The 6280-nt window shown below is 40.4% G+C and overlaps 1 pseudogene; it reads left to right on the top strand.

The window, feature by feature from the left end:
• Positions 1 to 713: 713 nt before the first annotated feature.
• Positions 714 to 1548, top strand: LOC110286016 (uncharacterized; annotated as a pseudogene).
• The last annotated feature ends 4732 nt before the right edge of the window (positions 1549 to 6280 follow it).

Raw genomic sequence — 6280 nt, 5'->3', positions numbered from 1 at the left:
TCTACAGCTCTGAAGGTCAGGCTTAAATGGTGGCAAAGCAGAGAGATAGGAACGATCTGGAACCGCTTTTCAGAAAAAGATAAAACAATACGTTTGGAAAGATGTATGCAGTAATGTGTACTTGCGTGTGTGTACTTAAGTTCTGGAGAAGTGGTACCCCACTAAAGATGGCTGGAACTGCTCTCACAGAAGAGGGAACATACTGAGAACACACTGAGTGAGTGCAGTGATAAGGGGAGGAGAGCACATGGGAGGCAGCTGCATCTTTGCTCTGTTTCCGCTTTATTGGCCAAAATTGTCTCAAGAACAACTTCAGCCTTCAAGAGAAGTTGGAAATATAATACTTTCTCCTCTGGAAGCCAGGCACTAGGATCCATTGTCTGGTTATCATTCCTATTCAATGTCCAATTTGATAGATCTAGGGGACGGACGACTGCTCTATGCTTTTTTAAAGAACTAGATTCTTCTCTCATAAAATATATCCTGATCATAATTTCCTCCCCTCTACTTCTCCAGCTACCCTGTACCACTCTCCCAGATCCACTCCCCCTCTGTTTCCTCTTCAGAAAAGAGCAGGCCTCCAAAAAACCAAACCAAACCAAACCAAACCAAACCAAACCAAACCATCAGTCAAACAAGACAAAACAAGATACAATAAGACAGCAGAGCCCTCTAGGTCTGTGCTAATATGTGAGTGGATGTGAGACACCATCATGTCCCCATACCTAACCCCTCCCCACAACATGTCTCTGTTCATCAGAAACGTGGTGGACCACACCAGGTCTGGAGATTTACGTCGAGAATTTGGTCATTCTGGTCCAATAGTAGCTGTTTATGTTCCACTTGACTTCTACACTCGAGATCCAAGAGGATTTGCACATGTTCAATTTGAGGATGTTTGTGATGCTGAAGGTGCCTTACATACTTTGGACAGAATTTCAGTGTGGGCATCACATTAAAATACAGTTCGCACAGGGAGATCGGAAGACACCAAATCAAATGAAAGCCAACGAAGAGAGGAATATATATATATATATATATATATATATATATCTTCAAGATATGACAATTATGACTGATAGAGATGTTTTCGAAGCCGAAGTTAAGAAGGAGGAGACCAAGGAGTCGCTCCTTTGAGTATAACTATAGGAGGAGATCTTACAGTTTTAGAAACAGTAGACCGACTGGAAGACCATGGCATAGCTGAAGCCATCCCGACAATGATAAATTCAAACACCGAAATCCATCTATTTCAAGATCTAGATCCAATTTAAGATCACGGTCCAAGTCTCAGCCCAAGAAAGAATTGAAGGCTAAATCACATTCTAGGTCTGCATCTCACACCAAAACTAGAGGCACCTCGAAAACAGATTCCAAAACACATTATAATTCCGGCTCAAGATATGAAAAGGAATCAAGGAAAAAAAACCACCTAGATCCAAATCTTGGTCAAGATGGCAGTCTAGGTCTAGGTCAAAATCTAGATCAAGGTCTTGGACTAGTCCCAAGTCCAGTGGCCACTGATAGTATAAATTACGATACTTCTAGGCATGTATCATTCATTTACTCATAGTTTGGTAAACTTAAATTATCAGGAATACAATGCTGCAATGATGCATTTAAAAACAAACAAACTTGTTAGTTTTCCCTGTACTGGGCAATGGTTATAATTAAAAAGATAGCTGTTGAAAAGCCACTCTTAGGAGTCCATTTTGTTTCATGTTATGGGCAGCTACCAATTTGTGGTGCCTCTGTATATTTTTGTAATGATTCTCCTTTTTTATGATTGAAGTATTTGGTGAAAAGATGTTGGTTGACCATAATTTGCATAATTTGCATAATTTGCATAATTTGCATAATTTGCAACATTGTCTTATTAAAAATAAATTCTCACAACCATATTTGGTAGAACTGTTAACCTAGAGATGGAACTTGCTAATAAGATAAAATGATACAGGAGTGAAGTGGTAGCCACATTATAACCTTGTCTGCTCAGACACACTTAGGTTCAGGGTGGAACTTTATGTCTTGTCAAGATGTCTAAGCCCATGATGACTATTTATGATGCAATGTGGAATAGTTCTTTTGTTAACTCCACCGTCTGGGGGTTGATGCCAACTGGGTTGAATAGCGTTTTCAGGGAGAGAGAGTGCCCTTTTCACTGAAACGTGGAGCCTTTACTGCTCCCCCCTCCCATCTCAATCCCTGCAGGTTTCTAAGATTTGGAACATTAAAGTATAAGGGGAAAAAAACCTCTCCCTTAAGTTTTGAGTGTGTCAATGAGCATAGAAACCATTGTAAAGGGAAAAGACTGTTCTTAGCATAGTTGCTCTAAAATTTAACTATTCTTGATCATTGTTATTAAGGGGTTTTGTTTTGTTGTTTGCTTTTTCTGTTAGAAACAAGTAAACTGTTTGAAAATGCATTTTCTTTGTTTATATACATAGTGTAAAACAAACTGAATTTTGATGCTCGCAGCACTTGCCATGTGTGCTTGTACCAAAATCTGCCTGTTCTTCATAGGGGAGGCTTGCTCTTCACACCTCAGCTTACTAATGTGAGACAAGTTGAGAAGATGACACTCCTAAGTGATTCTGTGGGGCTCTGAATTTTTGGGTAAAGTTAGGTTTTAAGCAAAAGCCACATTACTTAGTTTTTGGTAATGTAGGACATGACTACAAATGAAATGATACCCTTAAATATTTATAATTTCTAGTACTTCTCTTCAAGATTGTTTTGGAGACAACAAAGTGGCTTGAAATGTTCGGTGTCACTTCAGAAAACAAAGCTAGCATCTCTAAGATCTTAGACCACTTGCCTACAGATGTGAGTGAAGAGACTGTGGGGGACAATCCTCCTAGACAATTACCTTATTTTTCCTTTCAATTTTGTTTTTATAAATCTAGTCCTTGCTTGTAGACAACAAAAAATGGTTTTAAGAACTGTTTGTAGAAAGTGTTTGGAGGATTAATTCTAGAACCTTTGTATATTTAATAGTATGTCTAACTTTTATTTCTTTATTGTTTGCAGTTAATGTTCTTGTTCTTCTATGCAATCATTTATATGCACATTTCTTTAATTTTTTTTAGATTTTCCTGGATATACAGTTTAAACAACAAAGTCTAAAACTGTAGTGATATTTTGCAATTCTAGCAAAGAGGAAAGTTGTACAGTTAAACTTTGTGTTTTCTTTCTTATAGAAGCTTCTAAAAAGGATATGTTTATTTGTTCTTTTTAACAAATATTGTGTACAACCTTTAAAACATCAATGTTTGGATCAAAACAAGACCCAGCTTATTTTCTGCTCACTGTAAATTAAGCAAAGATGCTATAATAAAAAACAAAATTGGGGGGTGGGGAGATACAATAAGACAAGGCAAAAGCCTTCATATCAGGTCTGGACAAGGCAACCCAATAAGAGAAAAAGAGTTCCAAGAGCAGGCAAAAGAGTCCCCGCTCCCACTGGTAGGAGTCCCACAAAACACCATGCTAACAGTCATAATGTATACACAGAGGACTCGATGCAGACCCAAGAAGGTCCTATGCTTGCCACTTCAGTCTCTGAGTTCAAATGAGCTCTGCTTAGTTGATTTGGTAGACCAGGTTCTCCTGGTGTCCTCCAACCCCTCTGACTCCCATAGTCTTTCTTCCCTATCTTCTGTAGGGTTCTCTGATCTCTGAGGGGGAAGGTCCAGTGGAGACCTCCTAGATTCTCTCTCTGAATCATTTCTAGCTGTGGGTCTCTGCACCTGCTCCCATCTCTGATGACAACTGGACAAGGTCCCGATCTATGAGTATAGTAGAATATCATTAAGAATCATTTCATTGATGATGATAAGAATAATTATTATATTTATTTTTATTGTTATATTTATCATAATTACACCATTTTATAATGCAATCATTATAAAATATAATATAATATATAATTTTATTAATAATATCATTATATTATATTAATTTATTATTATTATTACTATTATTACTTTCCAGTCATGTTTGGTTCTACCTTAGGTCTCTGGGCTATCCATTCTCCAGTCTCTGGCCACTCAGGCAGTGTAGGACATGGGCTCCCTCCCTTGGCATGGTTCCCAAGTTAAACCAGATATTGGTTGGCCACTCCCACACATTCTGTGCCACCATTGCCCAGAACATCTTTCAGTCAGGACAGATTATAAGATGAGCAGTTTGGAAATGGGTTGGTGTCCACAGTTCTCCTTCTGTAAACGGCAAAGTATCTTCCTGCACCAAAGAGACTAACACATAGAGGTGCACTGGGTCTATACTATCCTTGGCAATGGGACTTCACTGTCAGTTTTCAGAGAGTAACATTCTGTCCTAGCATCAGCCTGGGTTGTTTAGCACCCTCTTGGCCATCAATTCAACTGACTGTAACCCAGTCCCACCCGTGGAAGCCTCGTCTGTCTAGAAAACACGGCTCCATATCCTCCATTAGGAACCCTCACTAGACCTGCTCTCACAACTGCAGGAAGTTTCCACTGCACCGGGTTTCCTCACAACCACTTGCAGAGCTCCCCACTTCCAGCTGTCTCTTCTCACACGCTTTCCCTCAGTGCCCCCCAACCTGTTCCTGCTTCTGTCCCATCCACCCCCAATCTACCTGCAAGATGAATTCTATCCATGTGCACGCCCTTGAGCCCTCCTCTTACCTCACCTTCCCCAGTTAAAGGCTTGAGGAAGAGGAGGACAGGGGAAAATGATCTATCACAGCCCTCAGGCGACCCTGAGAGTTGGGTCTGGGGGGACAGAGTGGAGAAGATCTACGAGCAGCCTACCTGGTCTTGTGGCAGGCATGGCCTGTGATTGAGTAGGGAGCTCCTGCCCTACTTGGGGGCTGGTACATGTGAGGGGGTGGGGAAGTGTGAGGAGCAGGTGTGGCCGCTGCTTCAAGATGACCTGCGCCTGACTTCCTCATTACCTCTGACTTAGCCATATCCCAGTCGCCTGCACTGCGCAGACGCCATGCCTCCTCAGCTCACCTGAGGTGTCCTCATTTGCTGTGAACTAATGGATTGCCACTACGTGACTAGGGTGATTGGGAGGAGTCAGTAGGGTATTTAAGGCGCCCGGGGGGTTTATTGCAATGTGAAGCGTTCCTGAATAAACCTGCTTGAAGAAGGACAACATGGTGTTGCGTCTTTCCTGCTTGTCGGGGGTGGATGCGACAGGGAAGAAGGTGGGAGGAGAGGTCTGGTGTTCTGGCAGGCATGGCCTGTAGCTCTGTACTATTTCTAAGAAGGCCTGTTGACCCTTGTGAACAGATGCTTCATAAATCAAGGCCACTTGCCATTTGAAAATAAAGTCAACTGATTTTGTCTTTTATTTGCATTTATCTATTCCTGTATTTTATTTTAGTCTGTATTTACTAGTATGGTCCCTAGTAGTACGGTGAAGTAAGAACAGCCCAGATGACCTTCAGTGCCTACACACATAGTTGCAAAAACAGGATACAATTCAAAGGATTCTTTGGCAGAGATTTGGGGAAACCATTGTGATGTAGAACCTCAAATATGAAGGAAAACAGATTCTTTCTTGCTTACCTAAAACATATGGAAAAATAGGTATTATACAAGTGGTGTGAATTTGAAAAGAAAAGAGAAAAACCTTATTATAGCCTGGATTTAAATAGAAACAGCTACAAAAGATACTAGATAATTTTTAATATGGAATTTCCGTTAAACGGAGTTGAGGGATGTAATATTTTTCAGGTGTAATCATCCTGGCTGTTTGTTCTACAAGAGATTGTCCTTATTCTGGTTGAACTGTTTCGGGGAGGTGAGTCATGCTGTTGACAGCATGTCAAGGCTTAGGAGATAGAGTTTTGGAAAAGAGAGAGAAAGAAGATAACACAAATACAGAGGAACACATTGACACACAGAAAACTTAGGTAAAGAATTTGCAAGTGCTTATTGTTATGTCTGGAAAGTTCTCATAATTCAAAAATAAAAAAGGGAGGGAAAATGTTAGTCATACCAAAATTGTAGTGAGAGGAACTGAGAAACCAACCTTTCATTTAAAAGTATTCTGAGAAATGACTATCAAAGAGAGAGTTACACAATAGCATACTTGTTAAGAAAATGTTTTTAATAGAAAAAAATATTATCTGTCCCAAAGAGCTTAGCCTCTGATCCCAGAGCTCATGGAACACCGCAGAGAACTTTTCAGCTGTGTGCAGCATAGCTGCGTCAGGTTACCAGAGACCAGTTTCTCTGGTGTTCTATCTCCAAAGAGAACGGGCCCTGCTGTTTCTAATGCTGTA

The sequence above is a fragment of the Mus caroli genome, unplaced genomic scaffold (assembly GCF_978045245.1).
Source record: "Mus caroli unplaced genomic scaffold, Mus_caroli_1 scaffold_20, whole genome shotgun sequence".
NCBI lineage: Eukaryota > Metazoa > Chordata > Mammalia > Rodentia > Muridae > Mus > Mus caroli.
This window is presented reverse-complemented; position numbering and strand designations above follow the sequence as displayed.